Source organism: Lissotriton helveticus, chromosome 5_1 (genome assembly GCF_964261635.1).
Source record: "Lissotriton helveticus chromosome 5_1, aLisHel1.1, whole genome shotgun sequence".
Taxonomy (NCBI): domain Eukaryota; kingdom Metazoa; phylum Chordata; class Amphibia; order Caudata; family Salamandridae; genus Lissotriton; species Lissotriton helveticus.
Genome location: NC_136065.1, coordinates 1,535,064,194 through 1,535,090,853, shown reverse-complemented (window position 1 = coordinate 1,535,090,853; position 26,660 = coordinate 1,535,064,194).

The following is a 26,660-nucleotide window of genomic DNA, read 5'->3' as shown; positions in this document are numbered from 1 at the left end:
ATTTTAAGAAAATTAAGCATTGGCCGTGCGGCCATGAAAGTGACACGGCAGCGCGGCAGCAAAAGTGAAAGTGATCGCGATGCAATCAAGCGCGGCGATGGATGAAAGATGTTAAACAAGTCGGTAATGTACGTGCAGGTGCGAACAGGAGTTGTGTGTGTGCGCGAAAGTAAAACAGATCAGCAACAGCGCTCGCTTGTGCGCGTAATAGCAAGCTGTTGGCTGGCAAAAGCCTTTTAGCAACACTTGAAAAACCCACTTACTAAATGTCTCGCTAGACCAGCGCATGAGCTGGCTCTAGCGAGACCTAAAAACATATTTTCTTGCGAGGCAACAGAGAAAAAAAGCGTAATTCAGTTTTATGAGTTGTATTGTACATCTCTGAAATAGAAATGTTTCTGAATTTAGGCGCATTGGCACGCATCCTCTATGCTTCTCGGAGGTGCACGCCAGGCCAGCAGGGCCTCGCTTTAGAAACATAGCATTCCTTGTAAATAGAATGTTTCTGAAGCTAGGCCCTGCTGGCATGCACCTCTAATGCTTCTCGGAGATGCTGTGCCGGTGACGTTACAGCAGGGCCTGACGCTTCGGAAACATTTCTGTCAACCTGCTGTTGTAACATTTTATTGCACTTGAAAACCAAATAAAAAGAATTTACACACAAATGCATCAATGGATCAAATTGGACGTCAATCCACTTTACTGAAAGGTATTGCACCAGCCAATAGTTGTAAACCAATGTAACACACTATTTTGCTTATAACTTGTTTTATGTGGGGGGCGTGGCTTGCGCGCCGCTTCTACATGGCGGGTTGCGCTTGAGCTCCGTAGCGAGTTCGGCCCGTGGAGCGATTTTCTCCGCTTCTGGCTGCCCTTCTTAGCGGAAAAGGCACACCTCACCAGCGGAACATGGGGAGAGTTGCTTGAAACTCTTTTCCTGTCATTTGGCTCACCGGTTCTATGGATTCCGCCGCTCTCTTCACCAGCGCTCGCATTCCTGAGGAGTGGCCGCCATCTTCCCGCTATTGACGTTCCTGTCATTTTACCTCAGAGGCACCGCCATGGATACAATTTTGCAGTTTTGAAGTGCCGCCTGGCTTCCTAATGCGTTCCTTTCATGAGGCTAATTACTGGTAACATTTATATCGTTTTTTCAGTATTTCATTGCTGCTTGGCTGGTTTTTGAAGCTGCTGACGTGCTGCTTATTTCTCAGTGCGCTTCTGTCATACAAAGTGCTGATATTTTTTTTTCCTGCTATTTTACTATTGTGTTTTCCTGCTCTGTGCATTCCCTCGCTGCTAACTTATCCTGGCACACGTTGGTGTGGGCGCCTATTTCGTATTCTCTGTGACATTCTGCGCAATTCCTGTGTACCGTTTTTTTTTCTCAAGTGGTATTCTTGCAGTATTTCACCTCACAATTGCAAATATGAATCGGTCTACGACCGCCAAAGACTTAAAAGATGTGGGCTCGTCGTTGAAAAGACTCAAGTCACTCTCTCCGTCGCCCGAGTCTCCTCAGGCAGACACTGCTTCCACGTTGGATACCATTTTGGCGCGCCTTAATGAGGTACATGATATTGCGCAGTCAACTAAAACTAACACAGACTTGCTACAAGTGGAGGTCTCTGCTATCAGAAATGACTTTAAAGCCCTTTCTCTTCGTGTGTCAGCCACAGAATCACGAATTAGTTCAGCTGAGGATGGTATGCACAAGCAGTCCAGATCTCTCACCCACTTGGAGCGCTCAATGGCGGCATTGCGCAGAGATCTCACTGAGCAGGAGGACCGTAATCGTAGATCTAATCTGCGTATTTTTGGTGTTCCGGAGGATTCGGAGAAGGCTGCTTCTTCTATGATAGAGTTTTTATCTCAGTGGATCCCGGACACTTTACAAATCTCCTTCCACAGAGAGTTTGAGATTGAAAGAGCACACCGTGTTCCAACGTTTCGACCTAAGGCAGCGACCCAGCCAAGAGCGATTATTTTTAAGCCTCTACGCCATCAGCACACTGAGTTGATTCTCTCTCATATGCGGAAAGTTAAACAAGTCAGCTGGGAAGGCCATCGCATCTCCATATCACAAGACTTTGCCAGAGACACAGTTATAAGGAGGAAAGGCTTCCTAAATCTGCGGAAACGTCTGTCTGAACTGGGAATTCCTTTTTCTTTTGCGGGTCCTTCAAAATTTCGCATCATTCATAAAGGTCGCACTAGAATTTTCGATGAACCGGCGGACTTGGCTACGTTCCTGGACAACCAGTTGGAGATAGAGATGGAAATCCAAAGAGCAACTTCGCAGTCTCCTGGGTCTTCGGGAACTTGAACTGTTTTTTGTGTGTTTCTGATTGTTTCTCTCTGATAGCCTGCTTCTGATCTTTCTCCAGTTGGTTTCTTAGCCGGTCTTTCCTTCTTGCTTTGTTTTTCTTTTTATGCTACATTAAAGTCCTACTTTTTTCCTTATATATCTGACGTTTTTTTACTCTTATCCTATACAGTTATGCCTCTTTCTCATTTACGATGTGCTTTTTGTTCACATGAGTGTATTTTATGCCTTGTATTTATCTAATTGCTCGGATGTATCTTCTATATTTACAGTGTTCTTCCTTCTCCTACTACTCTTATTCTTTACACATATTTATTCTGCTAAGATATTAGTATAATGTATTTGATATAGTTCTCTTCAGTATTAAGATTGAAATTTATCTCTCTGGTTCCTCTCTTTCTATTCTTTCTCTCTCTACTCGTTTCCGGTACTGTCTTTTGCTAGTCTCTTTTTCATACATCTCTTTTTTCTTTTCTAATTCAACTCCATAGTAATCTAATATGTTGTTAGATTTTGCGCTTTTATTATGTAGTTAGCTTTTATGATTAGTATTTTATTCACGTCAAGGTTTATACTATTCTGGCTTTTTCTCCTATGAGTTTTTGGTTGATATTCATTATATTGCTGTGACATACCTTAGCTAGCTCTTTTGCTAGCTGGTTCTTTTACCTTCTATTGCAATGTGGAACTTTTTCATTATCAATTTTATTCGTTACATTGTGCCGCTGTATTTCCGACAGTATTTGTTCCTTATTAACTGCTCTGTTTTTTTGTTGCTATCAGCTGCTCTATTTTAGTACTGGGATACTGTTTTTACCCAATATTGCTCCTTGTTCGGGTCCTTTACTCGCTTTTTCCACGTTCTCCCTTGCATGATGTGGGTCTTTTTTAGACCTTCCCCTCTCCATCTTTTCTCTCTTCTTTCTATTCTCTTCTCAACTTTTCTTCCTCTTTGTTTCTCCTGGTCCTCCCACAGGCCCGCTCCCACGATCTTTCGTTTGTTTCATGGTTGGTCCTTTGTATTTATGTCGTATTTTCTCTTCCTGATATCGATGTCGTCCTCTGTTTACCCTTCTCTTGTTTCATGCCTGGCTTAAATGTGTTATCCCTTAATGTTAAGGGGTTGAACCATCCGGTGAAGAGGTCGAAAATTTTGGACTATTGTAAGTCTCTCTCTGCAGATTTGGTTCTTTTTCAGGAGTCCAAGATTACTATTAGGGAGGCCTTGTTTCTAAAGAAGGATTGGGTTTCAGATGTTTCTTGTTCTGATGCCTCCGGCAAACGGAATGGGGTTGTTACTTTGATCTCGAAGTCCTCTGGTTTATCCATAATTTCTTCTAATCATGATTCTGAGGGTCGGTGGTTGTTGTCTAAATTGTCGGATGGTCAACATGATTTATATGTTATGAATATCTATGCTCCGAATGTGGATGATCCCGCTTTTTGGAAAACCATTACCAACATCTTGAATAACACCCCTCATGCTGGTAACCTCATTGTTGGTGGCGATTTTAATTTACCAATGGATCCTCTCTTAGATAGGAACTCTTCATTTCAGTTTCGGCCTCCAAAATCCCATAAACAAATGCTTAACATGTGTTCCATCTCTCATCTTCAGGATATCTGGCGCCTTCATAATCCCACTGGCAGTGATTTTTCTTTCTTCTCTTCGCCACACTCTTCCTTCTCTCGTATTGATTATCTCCTAGTTCATTCTTCTCTTCTCTCATCTTCTTCCGCTCCGCTCATACACCCTATTGTGGTCTCTGATCATGCCGCGGTAAGTTTTACGCTTTCATCTTTCGCCCCTAAACCACGTTCTCGTTCCTGGAGATTAAATACTGAAGTCCTATATGATTCTTCCCAGGTTGCTGAATTTTCTACAGCAATAGACACTTTTTTCCGTGAAAATGAAGGTTCTGTCTCTTCTCCGATCGTTTTATGGGACTCTTTTAAATGTACGTTCAGGGGACAGGTTATTAAATGTATGTCCAGCGTAACTCATCGATTAAAAATGAACTTACAGATTTATCCTCTCAAATCAAATCTCTTGAGGCCTCCTTCCGACATACTAAGAATCCGTCTTGCTTACAACAATTAAAATTCTTGAAGTACAAATATAATACAATTGTTACTAAAAGGGCTCATATTGGTGTCCAAGCTCAAAAGTCTAAAAAACTGCTATTAAAGAATAGGGCTGGGAAACTTCTAGCTGCCACGTTAAAATTTCAAGATAATTCCTTTAAGTCCTCACAAATCTCTTCTATTACGGACCACACCGGATCTAAAAAATTCCAAACTGAAGAAATACTTGAAGTCTTTCGCGACTTCTATAATAAATTGTATACTCCTTCTAATCAATCCTCTTTTGCCCAATGTCAAGATTTTCTAAAATCAATTCCGATTCAGTCAGTCTCTGAGGAAGATCGCTCTATTCTCAATGACCCTATCTCGTCTGAAGAAATAGTGAATGCTATTAAGGCCACACGTTCTGGTAAAGCCCCTGGCCCTGATGGTTATCCCATATTATTTTATAAAACATTTCTTCCCTCGCTTGTCCCTAAGTTACAAGCGGTCTTTAATTCTTTTGTTCAGAATGGTTCGGTTTCTGGTTCGGCTGCTGAAGCCACCATTGTGGTGATCCCAAAAGAGGGGAAAGATCATTCGGATCCTAAAAACTTTCGTCCTATTTCCCTCCTAAACATGGAAGCAAAGATTTTTGCTAAAATCCTAGCTAAACGATTAGAATCCTTTATTCCCCATCTGGTACATCCTTCCCAAACGGGATTTGTAAAAGGCCGTCTGGCAAGGGATAATATACGCACTTTCTGTCACATTATCGGTGCTGCCAAGCGATCGCATCTCCCTGCTGCGGCCTTGGCCCTTGATGCGGAAAAGGCCTTCGACAAGGTGTCTTGGCCATTCCTTCGAGCTGTTTTATGCGCTCATAACCTCGGAGACTCTTTCATTAATATGGTAATGTCCCTATATTCCCAACCTAAAGCTAATATTAGAGTTAATGGTGCTACGTCTTCGTTTTTTAATCTTCGTCAAGGCACGAGACAGGGGTGTCCCTTGTCCCCTCTCTTATTTTTATTATCTATTGATCCCCTTCTCCGGATGATTGACTTACACCCTGATGTAAAAGGTTTTTCTTTTGGCCCTCATTGTCTTAAAACTGCCGCTTACGCGGACGATGTTCTAATTTTCTCGGATGATATCGCCTTGGCCATCCCTGCTATCTCTGACACCATCTCCTTATTTTCAAAGGTCTCGGGGTACACCCTCAACAAAGATAAGACGGAGATGTTCCCTTTAAATGCCTATTGTTTTCCTGCCCATATGGGTTTGGCTGGTTTTAAATGGCAATCTAAACATCTCAAATATCTGGGAATTTATTTCTGCTCCACTCTTCAGGCCACTGTGGCTTATAATGAGTCCCAGACTCTCCTCAAGGTCCGTAGTCTGTTAGATACATGGTCTCCAAAACACATCTCATGGTGGGGTCGCCTACAAACTTTGAAAATGATGATCACGCCGATCATTAATTTTGTTTCCTCCATGCTCCCGCTTAAATTGTCTGTTTCCTTCTTTCGGGAAATTGATGCTATAACATCTAAATTCCTATGGAATGGCAAACGAGCTCGTTTAGCATATAAGTATTTGCGTCGACCCTGTGATATGGGAGGTTGTAATTTTCCTGATTGGGAGAAGTACCAAACAGCTTTCTTGGCCTCTCAAGGAGCGTTGTGGTTTGCTCTTCCATCTCGGCATGTTCCCTCGTGGTTGCTCGTGGAACAAGATTTGGCGGCACCGTTACCTCTTGCTTCTTTGTGTACTACATCGTCTTTGCATATTCTATTTTCACGATCTATTATTCTTGATACAATTGCTGCGGTCAAGAAATTAGATAGAAAGATGGCCATTCCTCTACATAAAACTAGATGGTCTTCTATTTGGAGGAACTCCAAAATTAAACTAAATATTTCTCCCACCCTCATGACATATTGGGCAGCAAAAGGTATCTCTCTTGTTCATCATCTGTATAGTGCCTCCGGGGACCCCTTACCGTTCTCTTCCTTGGCGCACACACACTCTTTGACAAATCTCGATTTTTATACCTTTCTTAAAATTAAGGTTGCCGTTTCTAAAGTTCGTCTGCACCCCTCTTCCTCCACCATTTCGATGTTCCACATCTGGATCAAATCTGGGCATGTTGCCTCTAAAATATATAAATTTTTGTCTGCTACCTCGCTTCCTGATCAGACGATTGTCCAACAAAAATGGTTACGGCATTTTGACCATAATATCACGGATCATATCTCTTCCGAAGCTTGGCAATCCATTGGTAAATTGTCTCTTCGTAATAAAATAGCTCCCTCCCTTATGCAATCCAAGTTTTTCTCGATCAATCTCCTCCACTGGACGCCTGTACGTCTTCACTCGCTCAATCTTAAAGAGGATGATCTATGCTGGAGCTGCGGTTTGGAGGCTGGGGATTTCCCCCATATGTTTTATCATTGCTCCTTACTTAAACCTTTTTGGGATCTCATCCAAGAACACTTATCTCTTATTTTTAACATTGAGCTTCATCTCTCCTTTCCCTTAGTTTTATTAGGTCCCCTGGCTGCTCCTACCCCTCTTCCTTTGGAACCTTTGGAATTGCAGCTACTAGATCTTCTTTTGACTGTTGCGGTTAAAATCGTTCTTATGGAATGGAAATCCTTTTCGTCTGTATCTTACCATACGTGGTGGGCATGGGTATCCTTTTTACGTAGTGCCCACACCTCGGTCGATCTAGCACACCTTACACCTTCCATTTCTAAGGGGGTATGGACTGCTTTGGATGAATATATGGAACTTTCTTCGCAGGGGTTAATCCCCCAATTCCCTGTTGCTCTGTCTGTCTAAATATTCTCTGTCCTTGGCTCTAGATTGGGTTAGTCCTGTGGGAATCCTTATTTTTCTTGTTTCTGCTTTCCTGTCCTCTCTTCCCTTTCATCTCTCTTGCTACTATTTTCTTTGCCTTTCTATCTCTCTTTCTTTTCTTCTGTTCCCTCCCTTGTTCCCATTCCTCAATCAGATGGTGATACGGTCTGTTTTTTGTCCACGGACGCCCTTTATTGGATCAGACCTTTTATTTTTCATCAATTTCATTTGTATCTTATTCGCACATATTGTTCTCACTTATCAAGTTGGGCTCCGATAGGCATTTTTTCAGCTTGTGACTGATTGTATCACTCATATTGTATCTGGTTTTTACTATTTGTATGATTTTCTTTCTCAAATAAACATTCTTGAAATCAAAAAAAAATAACTTGTTTTATGTGTCTAACAGAGATTTTAACAAAGAATTACTTTTTAAAAAGTGATATGTGCACTATTTTTGCTACTTATATATTAAAAATAAAACTGACCCATTTTTTCTCTTCACTGCTGCACTGTCTCAGACTAGAGTTTTATTAGCAGGAACGCAACTCACCCATAGGTATCCTATTAACACTTACAGCAAGCTGTCTGCCATCGCGCTTAATATTATTTTGCTCGAGCAGTATGGACTGTGGCCATAAAATAAATAAACACACGCAGGTGTCTTCGCGCTATTTTACATGTGTTCGCCGCATAGCGTTCTCACTTGTCCTTCCAAACACTAGCTCCTTCAAGGAGCTCCGTGCTAGTGAACACCCTCTGTATAGCCACAACATTGGAGTAAGAATGCGTACTTTTATTATTTTGATACATTATTATTACCCCCAAAGTATTTTAAAAGTCCATTCATCGAAGTGTGTTTCGAGGTGGCATCAAATTTACTCTCTCCGGGGAGGAGCTACGCTAGCAAACAAGATGGCTGTGTGAGCTCCCGGCTCCTCCGACCTCCGACTCCTGCCAGAAGATCCTGTTATTTATCCTGATTTTGCGCCCTGCCTCCGTGTGTATGAACCAGACTGGAGCTTAATGGTGCAATCCCGAGATTTCTACCAGTTTGGTAGACAAAGATACGTCATGTGGCAGTTTGCGGCCTAGACCAGCTTGGAAGCCGGGGTCTCAAGTACTGGCCCAGCCGGGTTTCAGTTGAACAACATCGGTTGCGGTTGTGTGACAGGGTCCGGTCTACCGAGGTGGAATTTTTTTTTCTTGGATCGAAGCTGGCGAAGGTTGGCTGAACGGGTGAACATCGAAGGAGGGGTGACGACGTACAATTGGAGCGGTGGACGGGGGTCCCAGGCCCGGCGGCCCGGCGGCCCGGCGGCTTGGTTAGGGCCCCGCCGGTGTTCGCGGGGTTGGGATCTCCGCCTGCCGTGGCTGAGTTCGGATTGTTATTGTCCCCAACGATCGGTTCCCCTCTGAAGTCGTCCGTTCCACATCCACCTGTTCCCCCCGGGGAGACCGGGCTCTCTGGGGACGCGAATATGACTGAAACCAAGCGAGGAGTTGTGGAGCGGACCGAGAGTGACCCGTCACTACGAACTGTGTTGGCAGCCATAGGGTCACTTCATGTTTGCGTTGAAGCCCAAATTCACAAATTGACTGCGTGTTTGTCTGGAATTGGGCGGATGGGACCGGACCCTGGTCCACTGCAAGAAACGGAACTACTTGAGATACCAAAATGGTTACTTCGATGGAGGAAGCAGACCCCGAACTATGGGAGGCGTTGGAGCCTCGGACCAGTGTTTTCGGTGATGTGAGCAAGCTTAATGCTGCAAATGGATTGTCAGGCCTATGATCGTTGCCGACTATGGAAGGACTATTTGATGCTCCCTTTCCGGAGACTTTTGATGGGAACTGTTGTTGGTTTGAAACTGCGTCACTACCCTATACAGCGGCACCACTAAGATGGCGGACTAAACAATCTTGGGAGTCCATGACGGTGTGGGGAGTCTTTAGGCCTGGCAGAGTTCTCAGCTTTTTCATCTCTCTGCTACGTCTCGGTTTGAACTTTGCTACAGCTTTTTTGTGCATTGACTATCCTGCGGAAGCGGCAGTTCGTCTGGAAGGGACTCACATGTCTGATCGGAAGGGTCAAGGATGAGACTGTGTGATTGAGTTTGCAATCATGATGCTTTCGGGAGGTTGGGCAGTGTTTGAAGTTTCCCCTGTTGCGCTACGTATTTGCAGCTTAATAGATTTCGAGGCCTTAATCCGGGGATTCTTGGTTCTGGCGGGGGAGGGGAGACCGGAGGCATGTATGAAGATGCCCTCCTCCATTTTTCTACTTTTAGTACATAGTTAGTTGGGGCGACAGGCACACTGCTAGTTGGGGTTAGGCGATAGCCATATGCAGGGGTGCAGGGTGGGGGGATGGGTTTATTGTTTTGTCCTCATTTTTGTTTTTATTGTTTCTTTTTCTTCACACTCTCTTTCACTTCCTTATAAGTATAGTTGGTGGAACATCCTGACTTTGTTGGTATTCTAATATCTGGTGCTCATGCTTCTTTTACTACCCTGATTTTAGGGGTGGGCAGACTCTGAAGGCTTGCGCTTAATGTGAATTGTATATTGTATTGTGGCACATCCTGTTTCTCGTACATTTGCGTAGGCATCTCAACCATTTCTTCATTGCCTAGTATCTATCCTGTATCTACGTCTGTTCGCCTTATTATTACGTCTGGAGGTATGGCACCTGATATGTCTATTTCCTTCTTGTTTTGAAACTAATAAAAAGATTTACACAAAAAAAAAATGTACTCTCTCCAGTCACGGCCAGCATGACTCGGGGGTACGCGTGGGGGGGGGGGTCTTTTAATTAAATTAAATAAAAACAAGTAAACTTACCAGGATGAGGCATCTCCTCTGCTGGTCCCGCGTCGCATCACGTCTCCGAGTCCAAGTGGCAAATCATAAGACTGGATGCGACTGGGGGTGGCTACTTGGCGGTATTCTGCCATTTGACAGGGTATGAGGCGACTGTACGTCACCACCCGACCAGGATCTTCTTTTCAGACTCCTACACTACACTAGGCATGCGCAGCATGCCTAATGTACTGTCAATGGAGTGGCCGTGCTGAAATAAAAAGCGCTCTGCTAGCAGATGCGCAGTAGGGGTCCACTTCTGGACTCCTGCTGCTCTCGTCTGCTTGCATGCGCTGTGCTTTTATTGTTGAATGACTCATGTGCACTTGAGGCTATGAAGCAGCTGCCAGCACGGGCCGGAAATATAAACAGACAAATTACTTCTGCCGTCTGCTTACATTTTTTGCTGCTGTGAATAGTTTTTCTTGTGATTCTGATTAGTGATGCGCTGCCCTGGCGCCCCTATGAACCAGCCGCCACTGCCTCGTTCATATTCTTTTGTGAAAACTGCCACTATAGACAATTCTGATCTTGCTGCAGGACTCCATTATTCGCCAGAATTACCTTGACATTTTCACCCGACTGCTGCCACTGTCCACATGTGCTTTGGTAGTGTATTGCCAGGTAGGCGCTTCAACGACTTGCTTTGTCTTGAGTTGCGTGGTCTTTGGCTTGGCTAGCAGGACGGGCATGGACTGCAACAGCAGGCTGCATGTCAAAGGCATGCCTGAGAGAAAGGAGAGTCAGAGGCTGCATATCTCATCAGTGTCTCAATCCGGCTGACTGGACGGAAGCATTGGCGCTTTTATTATTGTGTGCACAACTGAAGAGCGTTATTACAAGTGACACAGCTGTTGGTGACTTCTAGCTGTGGAACAACAGAAACGTGCCTTCGTCACTATGGCTCAAGCTGCCTGTTGTGGACTGCATGCTGTGAGAGCAAACAGGTTCAGCATTAGGAAATCTTAGACACAAAATCAAACAGCTAATTGAAACACTGCCTCTGTGGGTCATGTGTTGCTGGGTGGCAGGCACAATTAATTCCTGGGGTCTGGGGCGGCAGAAAATTGAAACTTCCTGCCTTAGCCTGCGCCGACCAGACCTTGTCCTAGGCTCCTCCCGAACCATTCCAATCATTATTGAGACAGAGACTGTCCAGTGGGACTCGACCGACCACAATATGGCAGCAGGCAGCGCGGATCTCTCAGCTGCTAATTAATTGTAATTACACTGACAGTTTGAGTGAACTGGACCCAGCCCGCCGCTGCACCATCTTGGTGAGCGGTGTAGCTACAGCTACAGCTACTGCCATGCAGAGCTACAATGCCACGACAGCTTAGTTGCTTCAACGATCACTCCAGAGCCAAGTCTAACCTGCACCTTTCATCGCTGTGAGGGATGGAAAAAGTGCAGCGTTATCACTATTCAGCCTTTCAACCTACAGAGAAAGATAACATCAGTGCCACTATGTCAGCTTCCAAAAACCTACCCATTAATAAAACACAAAGCTCCAGTTTGTTGGGCCAGATGCTTACAAATAGTTAATATTGAGATTGCTACTACCACGTGGTGGCACACTGTAACCTTCAACATCTGCTCTCATTAGATAAATATGAAATGTCATTGGCTTTTCACATAAGGAAATTTGAAAGATACATATAGTTTTGCGATACCAAGTAACCCCAACACAGTCCCGAAAGAACACGCGCTTATCCCTTTTGCACCAGTTAATGTCTTTGGACCTCCATTCTAATGTCTAAAAGAAAATCACAGCATGTTAGTAATTTGCTAAGAGGCCCGGCTGAGAATATTTTTGGATTACATCTGAGGGGTGGGATGAAACACCAGCTGGATAAGCAGTTTTGTTAGATTAACCTCACCCTATTGATTGCTGCGACACAGAAAACATGAATGTGAAACTACAAAACACGCACACTGATTGTAGACGCTGCATGACCCTGTACAGTCAGCAGACAACAAAACACACAAGCCCGTGACTGAAGCATTAAAACCTCTGAGCAGGTCTTCCACAAAACAGGTTTGCAACAGGATATACAATAGTGTGTCTGGTTTTAATCCGTGAATAGGTCAAGTCCAGTTCTTATACTCTGCATTCTGAGACTTGTATTCCACACAATTCCATTATAAAAACATGATTGAAACTCCCGAAATACTAACAAAAAGACCTCTGACCTGGATGAGGTCTCCCGCATGAACCTGGAAAGCTACAGAGCGCTGTAATGTAACTAACTAGTGCATTCTGGGATTTGTGGTCTACGCATTCTTCTTCTACAACTGATAGAGATTTTTTTTAAGGAAACTCCAGTACCTGAAACGGTGTCTTAAGCTCAGTCTTGTTTTTCTTCCCAGGCCAGTGGGGTAATCTCGGCGACGGAAAATATTGTTGGCTCAACATGGTACTGGTAACTGTTGCGGTCACGGTGTCAGGGCGGGCAAGCCATGTCCTAGTGTATGCTGCTTCACGTCACTGGTAGGCCCTGGACTGCCCCCAGCCCAGGGGCTACCAGTAACGTGACGCAGCACACACACTCATCTTATCTGATAAGATTCATGGCCCGGCACCGTATTAATAACGGACAGGGCAAAAATAATGTCATGCAGCCACAACAACATCATTCACTCGCAAGTTTCAACAACAAATACATTTATAAATTATATGCATTGCACTTGCATTATAATATCGACTCGTCGTGTAGACTCATCGTACACGGTACTCACTCACTGCACTACACTGTCCAGTAGTGTGTGTCACAGCAGTACTGGTGTGTCCTCCTGGGCTCGCTGATCCTTTTCCCCCAAGCCGAGCAGGGGCCGCCGAGGCCGAGTCAGAGTCATAGACTGACGTCGCTCAGCGGGTCTCAGGTTCGAACCCATTAAATAATACGATGATGATGGCAGGCAGTGACAGGCACGCATGCACTGCTCACACAGGGGAGTGAAGAACTGTAATCTTCATTCTCAGGGAATACTTACTAATAGAAAAAAAGAACTTGGCACAGAAGCTGAAATATGAAAAGACATCTTTATTAAATGTAATAAGTGAGGCCACGTCACACAGAAGCCGTAGCAACTGAATGAGGTAGTCTGAGGAGTACAGAGAACAGAGGCCTTATATCAATCAATCAATCATGCCATTTGTATAGCGCACTACTCACCCGGGAGGGTCTCAAGGCGCTTGGGGGGAGGGGTATGCTACTGCTCGAACAGCCAGGTCTTAAGTTGTTTCCTGAAGGCGAGATGGTCCTGGGTCAGCCGAAGGTGGATGGGGAGGGAGTTCCAAGTCTTGGCAGCCAGGTAAGAGAAGGATCTTCCTCCGGCGGTGGCTCTTCGGATGCGTGGTACGGCAGCGAGGGCGAGGCTGGTGGACCGTAGCTGGCGGGTGGGCGTGTAGAAGGTCAGGCGGTCGTTGAGGTACTTGGGGCCCAGGTCGTGGAGAGACTTGTGTGCATGGGTGAGGAGCCGGAACGTGATCCTCTTCTCGACGGGGAGCCAGTGCAGGTTCCTCAGGTGGCTGGACATGTGGCTGCGTCGGGGGACATCCAGGATGAGTCGGGCGGATGCGTTCTGGATGCGCTGGAGTCTTTTCTGTAGCTTGGCTGTGGTTCCGGCGTAGAGGGCGTTTCCGTAGTCCAGTCGGCTGGTGACGAGTGCCTGGGTGACAGTCTTCCTGGTCTCGGTCGGGATCCAGCGGAAGATCTTGCGAAGCATACGCAGGGTGTTGAAGCACGATGAGGAGACGGCGTTCTGGCGGTGTCGGGGTCTCTGGTGAGGGAGAGGATCAGCTGGGTGTCGTCAGCGTAAGAGATGATGTTGAGGTTGTGCTGGCGTGCGATGGCTGCGAGAGGTTTCATGTAGATGTTGAAGAGGGTGGGGCTGAGTGAAGATCCTTGCGGGACGCCGCAGATGACTTCGGTGGCCTCGGAGCGAAATGGGGGAGGCGGACTCTTTGTGTTCTTCCGGCGAGGAACGAGATGATCCACTCCAGTGCCTTCTCTTGGATACCGATGTTGCTGAGGCGCTGGACTAGGGTGCGGTGGCAGACTGTGTCGAACGCAACGGAGAGGTCCAGGAGGATGAGGGCCACTGTTTCCCCCTTGTCGAGCAGGGTCCGGATGTCGTCGGTGACTGTGATGAGGGCGGTCTCGGTGCTGTGGTTGGCTCTGAAGCCGGACTGCGAGGGGTCGAGGGATCCGTTCGTCTCAAGGAAGGCGGTCAGCTGTCTATTGACGATCTTCTCGATGACTTTAGCAGGAAAAGGGAGGAGCGAGATGGGGCGGAAGTTTTTGAGATCAGTGGGGTCCGCTGTAGGTTTCTTTAGTAGGGCGCTGATCTCGGCGTGCTTCCAGCTCTCCGGGAAGGTGGCGGTGTTGAAGGAGGCGTTGATGATGTTCCGGAGTTGGGGTGCGATGGTGGAGTCGGCCTTGTTGAAGACGTGGTGTGGGCAGGGGTCGGTCGGTGATCCGGAGTGGATGGTGTTCATCGTGCGGGCTGTGTCTTCGGTGGTCACCGTGGTCCAGGTGCGAAGGGTGGCAGTGGGGGGCGTTGGTTCGACGGTTGGGTGCGTGGGTGGGGCGCCGAAGCTGTTGTGGATGTCGGCGATCTTGCGGTGGAAGAACGAGGCGCTGGAGTCGCAGAGGTCTTGTGACGGAGTGATGTCGTTGGTGCCGGTGCTGGGGTTGGAGAACTCCTTGACGATAGTGAAGAGCTCTTTGCTGTCGTGGGCGTTGTTGTCCAGTCGTTCCTTCAGGGATTTCTTCTTGGTGGTGCGGATGAGCTGGTGGTGCTTGCGGGTAGCGTGTTTGAGGGCGGTCATGTTGTCGGTGGTCCGGTCGAGGAGCCAGGCTTTCTCGAGGGTGCGGCAGGTCTTCTTGGAGTCCTTGAGGTCGTCGGTGAACCAGGATGCCTTCTTGCTTCTGGGTCTGCTGGGAGGGTTCTTTAGTGGCGCGAGGTCGTCGGCGCAGGCGGTCAGCCACTGTGTGAAGTTGCGGGCAGCTTCGTTGGGGTCCGTTGTGTTGGCGGGTGGGCTCTGGCTGAGGGAGGTGGTGAGCTGGTCTGCGGTGATCTTGCTCCAATTCCTGTGAGGTACCTGTTGCGGGTGGTGGTGGGTCATGGATCTTTTGAAGCTGAAGTGGACGCAGCTGTGGTCGGTCCAGTGGAGTCCGGTGGCGTGGCTGAAGGTGATGTACTTGCTGGAAGAGAAGACGGGATCAAGCGTGTGGCCGGCGTAGTGGGTGGGGGTGTTGACCAGTTGCTTGAGTCCGAGGTTGGCGAGGTTTTCCAGCAGGGCGGTGGTGTTGCGGTCCTTGTTGTTCTCCAGGTGGAAGTTGAGGTCCCCGAGGAGGAAGTAGTCGGTGGAGGGGAGGGCGTGCGGGCTGATGAAGTCTGTGATGTCTTCGCTGAATTGTGTGCGTGGTCCCGGGGGTCTGTAGACGAGGGTGCCTCTGAGGGTCGTCTTAGGGTCGGTGTGAATCTGGAAGTGGAGATGTTCGGCTGCGGCGAAGGAGTCGTTGGCGTCGGTCGTGATGCGGATGGTGCTCCTGTGGACGATGGCGATGCCACCTCCGGTCTGGTTGATGCGGTCCCTCCTGATGATCTTGTACCCGTCCGGGATGGCGATGGCGATGTCGGGTGCAGAGGAGGCGTTCATCCAGGTTTCCGTGAGGAAGGCGACGTCCGGTGATGTAGCGTCAAGGAGGTTCCAGAGTTCCACGGCGTGTCTGTGGACGGAGCGGGTGTTGATCAGGATACACTTGAGGTGGTTGCTGCTGGTGTTTGTCTTGGCGGGTGCGGGGCAGGTTCGGAGGCAGGTGAACTTGCAGGTGCAGCAGGTGAAGGGTCCGTGGGTGCGTCTCGGGGTGGCTCGGCAGCAGGCGTGGGTCCGGCCGGCATTGAGTGCGTTGAGAGTGGCGGCATCGTAGGTCAGTCGGGTCGTCTTGCCTCGGCGGGGAGGGCCAGGGGTCCTGGCGCTGGGCGCGGGCCAGGCGCGGACGGGCGCAGACGGGCTTACCTTTGGCGCACCTTCGGCGCTCAATCGGTGCTCCCGCTGCGCGCGTCCGCTGCGCGGTCGCTCTGGGGGCGTCATAAGTAAGGAGCCGGGAGGGAGGAGCAGCTGGGTGGCGGGAGCGGGGCGGCGAATGGAATCACAGGGGGGCGGGCCGCAGGGAGGCAGCGGCGGGAAATTCCAAGAAGCAGCGGGCAGCGGGAAATTCCCAGGAGCAGCGGGAAATTCCCAGGAGCAGCGGGCAGCGAGCGTACGAATCTGCAGGCAGGAGGCGGCAAAGGCAGGCAGGAGCGGCAGCAGTGAGTGGGGCGACCAAGCCCTGTGGAGGGCTGAGCGGTATATGCTCAGGGTTACAAAACTCAGCATAAAAGTAAGGGGCAGTCCTTGCTTTTGCAAGCATGCAAAATGCCTAACATGGACATGCAAGGTCTGCCAAACATTAGCCAATAGGACAAACACCCACTATTTACAATTGTCCAATCATAGGTATTATTACGCAAGGTATAGCATGACGACAAACCCACTTTTCAGTTGTCCGCCCACCATTAATTATACAGAAAAGCCCAACATTCCTTCTTACACAAGCCGGACAAACCCATAATAAAAGGACCACAACCCATATCATAAACAGACCATAAAAGAAGGAACAGAAAACAGATAAGAGGCAGGATAAGGGGTGTGTGTGTGCATACCAAACTCTACAATGTCCTGTGCTTTGATCCTCAATCTTGATCAGCTACTGGGCAAGGAACTGGCCTAACAAGGTCAGCTTCAGGCAACTGGGTCAGTTCACTCAGGTCATTCAGAAGTCAGCTAAAGTGTACGTGTACTAAAGACTCGTTCGGCCGAAGTCATCGGCCTATGTGAGGGCAACCACAAAATGGCTGCCATACACAAAATGGAACCCAGGGTTCAGAACGAAATCCCCAAATACATAGTGAATCCATCGATCTAACATGACGAAATCACTCGTACTTGTCGCACTCACTAGTTACGGTTCGCTACTATCAAATTCGTAACAAAACCATGACATTTATAAAGTGGGTTCAGAATTCACGGAACCTCAGGAGCACTTTGCTCTCTCTCACTCAGTTACTCGCTCACACTCCGTCTTCTGTGTGAAAATCGCACCACCAACAAGTACGACTACGACTACGCACATGGGAAGGGAGAGGAGCGGACCCAGAGCAGAGCATGATGATGACTCATGACCAGTCCACCAATCGCTGCACGGCCTGCCATGCAATGATTGGTCTTAATATGCCTCCATGCTCCTGATATGCCCCAACGCTGCCCAGTGACTAAAGCAGCCAATCCAGGCGCGCTGCGCAGCTAAAGCAGCACTAACTTTTGGATTGGCCTGGGGCAGAAAACATTGCCGCTCCTTAGGAGGCCTTGGGGCTGCAGCTTCGACCCACCCCCTCCCCTCAATTGTTACAGCGAGAGAGTGGCAAGAGCAGTAAGACTGTGCATGTTGGGCTGGCCAGGGAAAGGCACCCGGCCAACTCGACATGCGCATTTTTGCTGCAAAGGCTCAGGAATGCCGCAAACCAACTCACAAATAATTGGTGGGCGACGCCCCAACGCCCATACAAAGGAACCGCCTCTGCTGCACATACTGATATTTAGCTGAATTAGTGTAGTCTGAAATGACGTCCTCTTACCTTATAAGTTCTTAAGGAAACATCTGGGGTGCATTCCTTGATGCACACAATCTATGTCCGACATTCCTAAACTTATGTCAGAAATTCAAATTTCTGATAAGATTTAGTATATAAGTACTGCCACTTGACCACATGCCAGGAGAGTTCATTTACCCAGAGTATTGCATAAGATTCTGGCAGAGACAGTCTCACCTACTGCCAGCACACTTCGCTGATGCTATATTTCGCCTGAAGTTGATAAAGCCAAGCCCCAGAGGAAGACAATCTGCTACCGCAAAGTGTGCTTGCCCTTCGTGGGGAACACTGTCTTCACACCTCCACTGATAAAGACAGTGTTTGCTGTCAACAACGTATGCTTTACTTCTCTTCTCCCTAAAAAAACTCTAGACTGCAAGTTACTCTGCCTTCCATGCTCTCTTAGTGTAGCGCATAGAAGTAGACGTTAGGGTGCTAAGCTCTGGATGACATTTTAAACATGTTAGAAATGTTCATTTTATGATTGTTATTATTAACTTCTTGCTGTTTTTTATAATATGTTATGTAAATATTTTAGATGTACTGAGAAATAGATTATTCCTGCAATAATAAATACTTTTACATAAAATTTATCTTAGTGCAGTATGTGTGATACTGTGAATCACAAAATTGGTTTGTTACTGTTGCCACAGTGCCTCTGATCCCTTCCTAGGGATTGTTAATAACTCAAAAGCAATAACCCTTTTTCACTAACACATTGATTAGTGTTCTGTGACGATTCATTAACCTGTCTTTCACATTCATTGTTGGTGCATTGAACCAAGTTCACCTGTGTCCCCCATGGTTAGGTAAGCACACCTTGTTAAGCTATGCTAAAGTCGTAGCTAACGCAACACTTTGACCTCCAGCTGGCGCATGCAACCATCACATCCAGGTGCAGGCAGAGGGTATAAATAAAAGGGTGAAATACCGCTTGGGGTCTTCGGCCCACACTGTGATTTTGACTAAAGCTGTGCATTTGTTCTGGAGTCGCACATCAGTTGGCGACACACCACACTGACGACAAGGGTCCCCTCCCCACTGTGCACTCATTAGTCAGACCGGCCGCTCCCTTGGCACACCTGGTACCCCATCATCGTCACTAACGCTCCACTGGCTGCACTTGCCTGCAGCCTCCATAATGTCGCTCCACCCAGACTGCCATGCACTACCGGCGGCCGAGTCAGGGCTTCAAGCATCTTTGTGACTCCAGCTAGCACTGTCTGCATTCCAGTATTGGCAGGCAATCATAAAAAACAAACATATAAACCTGCCTGGCAAAGCAAGGAAAAAACTAAAAGAAAAAAAAATAGTAGAACTACAAAGCAGTGTGCTATCTGGACAATAAAGACAGTATCTGCTAGTGCGAGATCATACTGGATATGACGCAAATTGGGAGAGACCCGGACATCAATGTACCACTCAGTGTCCCACAAATGCAGAAAGCATAACAGAGACTGCTCTCCCCGCAGGTCAGCAGGAATATCTGCCGACCCCACCTCAGCTCTGCAGATAATGTCAACATCATTCAAGGCAATGTGCGGGCTACGCATTTACACCTCGTAAATCATGGGGTGGGGAGAAGGAAAAATGTTGGATCCAACCACTTTCCTTAGAACAGTAATCTTGTAAATCAATTGTGGGGGGGGTTGGATCACTTGTCCTGCTAACCTGGGTTTTCAGGTCGCTGGGATGTCCCTTGGTAAAAAACCCTCATACACGTGAGTGGGTATTTTTGTGGGTAGCGGTATATCTTGGTTCTCCGCTATTGCACTCTCGTGTCTGCATAATCAAAGGGTTAGTTGGTATGCATCCTCCACCAGGAGGTTGTAACCCGAGGTTAAAAGCAGTAGTGTCCAGTGATAAATGGTGTGAGTGATATTTAAAATAACTCGGACAGCCGGGGTAAGTATTTATTATTCCGGATTCGAGTTAAAACAAGAAAATGTTGGTTGATATGCGTGGGGAGAATTGTTAGGATTCTCACGCTATCTATTTTCGTTAGATTGACCTTTTAATCTAGGCAGCCTTAACAACTACTTCAGAGTGACTAGAGAGAAGGATGGAGCAGTTGAGTTTTCACTATTACTACACTATGGGGGGGAAGAAATATGCAAGGTGTTCAAACATCCCCAGAGGATGGGTGTAGACGACGACTACAAGGCAGATGTCAGGGTCCTGAACGCTCACTTTGATCCCCAGCTCAACGCCGACTTTTAGCAGTTCAAACTTTATCAAGTGTTCCAATGTAAAGGAGAATCCATTGACAACTGGAGGGCATATTACTACGAGGGCATCACATAGTGAGACTGGCCACGCTGACCCAACAAGTCACCAAACTGACTCACAGCCGATACCAGAGAGAGAGAGCAGCCAAGACAAAGAACTATCTGAAGGAGAAGGTATGGTTTCCTAGACTGGAGGAGGCCATCGATAACTTGGTGAGACTCTGCCTAGCCTGCTAGATGATGAGCAGTCCCTGCACCCATAATCACTACAGAACACTGTAACACGCCGCTGTAGGTGAAAGTCAGCCTAGACTTTGGCAGCTTCCCAGAAGGGCGCACTGTGATGGCAATGATGGACAGTCATTCAAAATATTCCTATAATAGAGCCAACAGAGTCAACAGCATTCTTCAAGATTGCCACAGCACTGGAGAAAGTCCTGACCCTTTTTGGCATCTCAGAAGAAATCAGGACCTAAATGTGCCTCCGTTTCAGTGGCAGGAATTCCAAAACTTCATGCGACACTTAGGCATACACTATAGACAGATAACTTCTCTGCGGCCACAAGCCAATGTTGAGTGCCTCATTCTCACCATAAACAAGGCACTTGGATTGCAGTGGAAGAAGGATCAAACCCCGATCTCAGCCTCAACAAGTTCCTCAGACAATACTGTTGTATCCCGTACTGCACAATAAAATGCTTTCTATAGGCACTGATGTTGAAAGGGCACAGGCAAGACACAATTCCTTCCCACCCAGGGTTGGCCCTGCCTGACTATGACCCAGAAGACACATTAAGACAGAGAAAGTGGAACAATGACAAAGTGGGCTATGGACGGAGGGCACACAGCCATCTCCAAACTCCTAGCTTTAAAGTACTCCTATGCAACTGGCGCCCAGGGTGGAGGTTACACACACCCTATGAGCCCGGCCCGTTGACTGTGATGCAGTGACCGCCTGCCATGGAGGAGAGAGCGGCCAGGAAGTTGTCCGGTTTCAAAAAGGTGAGAATACCACCAGGAGAAGAGGCACATGGAGGCAGCGGCCAAAGTAACACCCGAACCGTTTGGGTGCCTCCAAGACACACAGCTCAGTAGCCCAGCCAAAGGAGTGGAGTTCTCCAAATGACAGCCACCAAGTGGAAGCCCCAGTGGACCTGAGGTTGGTGGAAGACACGGATCAAGCCGGCCTAGCAGGAGCAAACAATACAACCTATGGCCAAACCCCCAGCTCAACTAAAGACTCAGAGACTTTGTATGCGCTACCTTCAGAGGCGCAACTAGAGCCCCCTTTGGGGGGGGGGGGGGTAATTCTTCCAGCAATAGTCAGAGTGGCGATGCAGCGGCTCTAAGAAGGGCTGAAAAAACAACAAAGCCTTGTTAGCAAGTAAATGGTCTTTTAAAGACCTGTGAAATACTTGGGTGCGGTTGCGTGTGTGCCCAGGAAACTGTCTCAGCCCGGGCTGACTCACACGACGGGGAGGCTGAAGCCCTTGGAGCCAAATGGGCGTTGCGCGCCTGGCTACCTTGAGCCTGGAGGGAAGTTACTGAGCTAGACTAAAGTTGGAGGGGATGTGGTGAGCCACCCGACCCTTACGGGTGCTCTTTGACCCTGAGCTGACGCATGCAACACTTGTGGCTGTGCGCGGTCAGAGAGTATAAATAAAAGGGTGCAAAATTGTTCAGGGTCTATGGCTCACACTGTGATTCTCAATAAGACTGTGCATTTGTTTTTGCCGCAGTGCACACAGCCGTGCATTTACAGGCGGCAAACACATAACCCAAGCAGGACACTGCCCACCAGCAACCACTGCTCAGCTAATTTAGCAGATAGTATTGCCCCTTAATGATCTGGTTCAAACCTCTAGTTAATTAAAGAAGCCATATTCTACATCAGGACACAGAAACGTAGGCCACACAATTGTTTTTGTATGTCATTTTAAGTGTGTATGTTTGTTGTGGTTACAATACTATCCCTGGCCGCTGGGAAACCGCCCGTTGTTCCTGAAGCACTATCGACGGCTTATCAAGTAGAGATTCATGGTACAGAGGAATAAGGTACAAAGCGATATGCAGTGAGGGTGACCAATCGTCCGTTATTTTTACGGGCTATCCCTAAATTAGCCCTTAAGTCCGTTGTCCGTGATGAATGTCTTAACGGACAGCATTTGTTCGTAATTTTAGCCTCTTAGCTAAAGTACCATAGTTTATTTCCATAATTTAGATTCCCCAGCTGACGTGCAAGGGAAGTCTCCTGTGTTGCCTTCCGGAGGGAGGGGCAGACGGCTGAAAAGAAGTAAGCTCAGGGTGCCTGCTTCCCCAAAGAAATGCAAATGTAGAAAAGAAAAGGTGCATGGGAAGCGTTAATTGCTGTAATTGCTTGGAGCTTCCTGAAGACAGGATATTTTCTTTTTGTTAGGTACAGTTAGTAGGTAGAGTTCAAGAACTCGAAAAACTATTGAAGGATCAGGGGCCATATGCATCAAAATCCTCTTTTGCGATTCTCAAATAGCGATTTTTTGCGAATCGCTATTTGTGAATTGCAAAATGCTATGTATGTAGGATTTGCAATAAATTTTGCGAATCCTACATATTCCTTAATTGCGAATCTCAAATTTGCGAGTTGCAATTAAGGAATACCTTCCCATTCATTCCTATGGGCCTCTACCCATAGGAATGAATGGGAAGACATTCTCAATTTGCGATTAGCAATTAGTGAATCTCAAATTGAGAATACAATTTCAAGGGTGCAAGGGTGTCAAAAGGACACCCTGTTGCACCCCTGAAATAAGCATGGGTGCACATGTGGCACACATAAATGCCCTAAGGGCATGTATGTGCTTCACATTGCACTTTGAAAAATGCAAAAAAGTGAATTTTTCAAAGAAATCGCAAATTACCACCAACTTGAAGTTGGTGGTAATTTGCGATTCCTTAAGGCCAAATTGCACTTTTTTGGTGCTTCTTACATTGCATTTAAGGAATCGCAAAATTTGTGATTTCTTAAATGCATTTGCAAAATAAGGAATCGCCTTATTTTGCATGCAGATTTGCCTTCATACATACCACTTAGCAAAATTGGGATCACAAACGCCGAAATTCTGAGAATTTCGGCATTTGCGATCGCAATTTTGCTTGATACCTATGGCCCCAAGTGACTAGGGCAGAGCACTGGAACAGGAGTTTAAGCGACACAGAGAAGGATACAGCGAACTTGAAGAAAATGGTAAATACTAGCTGATGTGTCATTTATTTTCAGCTCCTGTATGGTAGGCTGTGCGATAGCCAGGTAGGAGCGTGCACATTTTCTACTTTATGAAATAGTATAGGTCTGAATCCTGTCAGGGCTCACTCAGCTATTCATCTTTCCAAGTCTGATAAACTGTTTACAACTCAGTTGGGCCAAAAATAAACCCGTAAATAGGAAGTTATTCTTGATATCTGTTCCTCTGTCTTTATGCACCCCTTTGATAGAGAAACACTTGGGGGCATATTTACAAGCCCCTAGCTCCACCACAACGTCACTTTTAGTGACATTGTGGTAGCATCACTTTTAGTTACATTGCGGTGGCGTTAGAGGCTTAGCCTTAATTACAAGGCAGCGTTGAGCAGCTTAACATGGCTTAGCGCTGCCTTGTAAATAAGGCCCCCTTTTCACGCTGTACTCAGCATGAAAGGGGAGGGCAATGGGTGTTGCGGTGGGCGTTAAACTGCAACACCCATTGATTTTGATGCTGGCCCCTATTTACAAGGGCAGAGCAAATAGGAGGCAAAGCCAAAATTAAGACCAGGCAAAACCTAGTCTTAAACAGGTGAAACAAGGAGAAATGTTTTATTTCTCCTAATTTTTGCTTTTTCCATAGGTGCTGTTTTGTACAGCACACACAGAACCAGAAAATTGCCAATGATTGTGTACGTGCAGGAAAATGACCCTTCCGGCACATAAACAATAAAAAAATTATGTTTTGCAACTTCTGTGTGCTGCATTAAGGAGCACACATAAAATTTACAAAATGTCATTTAAAGATTGTTTATGTACAGGAAGGTTACCCTTCCTGCACAAAAACAATCTTCCCCTCAACACAGACACCCTTGCACTGTGGTGCAAGGGTGCCCGCATTTACACTATGCTGCTAAGTTTAGCGCCAGTGCAAGGGGAAACGCAGGGCTGCACCATATTGTTGTAGATATGGTGCAGCCGTACGTTTCCGAAGTGGCGGAGTGCTGCTTTAAGCAAGGGAGGCTAACGCTGCACTCCGTCACTTCGTTGAAAATATGTCCTCTTTCAGCCCAAGAAAAGACCGGAACAACTTCACTATCTGGGTACTGCAATACATAATGGATTGCTTGAGATGGGATATAATAAACTTATTTTGTTTGTCTATTTACTTACTTATATATTATTGTGCGGCCTCCTCTGATGTGTGTGTAAAACGTACCTTTTGCCACAAATTTTTGTCCTGAATTTTGACCTTCTCTCCTGAATTTCTGTCCTGAATTTTGACCCTTTGTCCTGAATTTTTACACCCACCATCCTGAATTTGCACCCATGCCAGTTGGTCACCCTAATGCAGTGGCGAAACGGAACTTGAGGGAGACCCCCTGCAAAGTGCACGGAGGGAACCCCACTCCATGGCCCACCACCTAGCACTTTTGCTGAGGTGGCCTCCTGGAGTTCAGGCCCCCCTGCACTGCAGGGGGTGTGGGAGGTTTACGTTACGCCACTGGAAATGTAATGGTGTCTTTTGTACGCAGTCTTTCATTTGCAGGTGATTGCAGACTATTTGTCATTACTTTTAATACATTTGTTTTATCAAATATAACATAAATTGATCTAGAAAAAAAGACATGGAAATACGAACAGCAAGATACTCTTGGATGTTTGTGTGATACAGTCTGCAAAGGGACAAGTGTGGAGACACAATGATACGCAGATCGTTCTCTAGGCTGGAAGGATTTACTTGAAGATTAGTCCAGTTGTAGTAATGGCTCTGTCTGTTCATTTTTCCATTCTGTCTGTTTATCTGACCTGCCTATCTATATATAAGCCCCTCACTTTCTTTCTGTCTCTCTTTGTATGCATCTCTCTATTTATGCACCGATTCTGGTGTCAGCAATGGCAAGTTCCATTCAGTGGCAGCTGGTGAATTTTAAATATGGTGTGATGGAGAGTATAATCTGCGGGCAAACAGTGAAAAGGGTGTGTGTGGAAAATTCCCCCAAAGCAAATCATTTACAAAAATGATTTGTTCAAATTGTGGATTTTACAGCATACAGTCAGTCATTGAAAACTTTGCACTTCGGTGTCTGTCTGGCAAAGAACAACAGCACAATGCACAGTATTTACACCTGGACAAAACCACACACGTAAGTATACACATGCATAAGAACAATAAGATCTCGGTACAAAATGTGCATTTGTGTATGCTATGTTCTGCTAGCAGTTTCTTTTTACAGTTCTATTGCCTGTTTCAGCTTTTTGGCTACTCAAAAGAAACTGAGGACAGAAGTAGACAAGCAAAATGACTTCATACTAAATTGACACCCTAGCCAGAGAGGTCGCTTATTGCCGGAAATACCCACGTATTGCTGTCCTGACACATTCATCCTATTAATTTTACACTGACATACTCAGTGCCTCCTAAAATTGGCAATATAAGTGCCATGCTTCTCTGTGTCTGCAGAAGCCACCTGGGCATTGCCTGCTGTTGTGGAAATTGTTAGGTCTTGCCTGTGTCTGTGCTTGCGCTGCAAGCATTCTTGCTTGCAAAAGATATTGTATACAAAAAGGGGTTGCAGCCCTTTTGTATGCATTGCTTAACATTCATTGTCTTTAGTGTCACTTTTATTTGCTGCCTTTAACTTGGCCAGTGCATGCTGGCTTCTTTTCCTCTTCTTTCGGTTGGAGCATGGACCCGCCTCAATTGCTTGCTGTCCTTCTGCTGATCAAGCAGTGATTGAGGTACTACTTTTATTTTTTCTTCTTTCTTGTCATCCTTGTTGAGCCTCTTGCCATCTGTAGCTATGTTTTACTATGCTACACGCACTTCAAAGAAGCCCTTTTCTCCTTTAAAATGAAAGTTCATTGTGACAACAGATGATATCCACTTTTATTGTGACAACATATGATGGCTGCTTTTATTGTAACAACAGATGGATGATAGCTGTTTTTATTGTGACAACAGATGCCTTCTACTTCCAAATGTATTTTCACTAAGAAATGGACATGGGGGTAATTGCTTTCTTTATGTGATAGTTTTTTTGCCAAATTTTATATATTTTTTCTTTTTCATGCATGGGGAGATTGACTGATTTGCTTAGAATCGCAGGGGTCTTGTGAGGAGATAGAAAGAGCACAAGCAAAGCCGTTGTCTTTTCTTCATTCTGTACAACATGGGAATCGCCAACTTTGGCAATGATTTGTAGCCATGTTCTATAGCAGTGTGGCTACTTGTAGCATGGCTAAAAATAATCGTAATAAAAAAAATATGATGCATCCAGAGCTAACGCACTTTTTAAAAAGCAAGATTAGCTCTAGCTCTTTCTAAATTAGTTTTAGTCACGCTGCAAAGCACTGCATTGTTACAAAATATTCCCAAAGCCAATAGCTTACATAG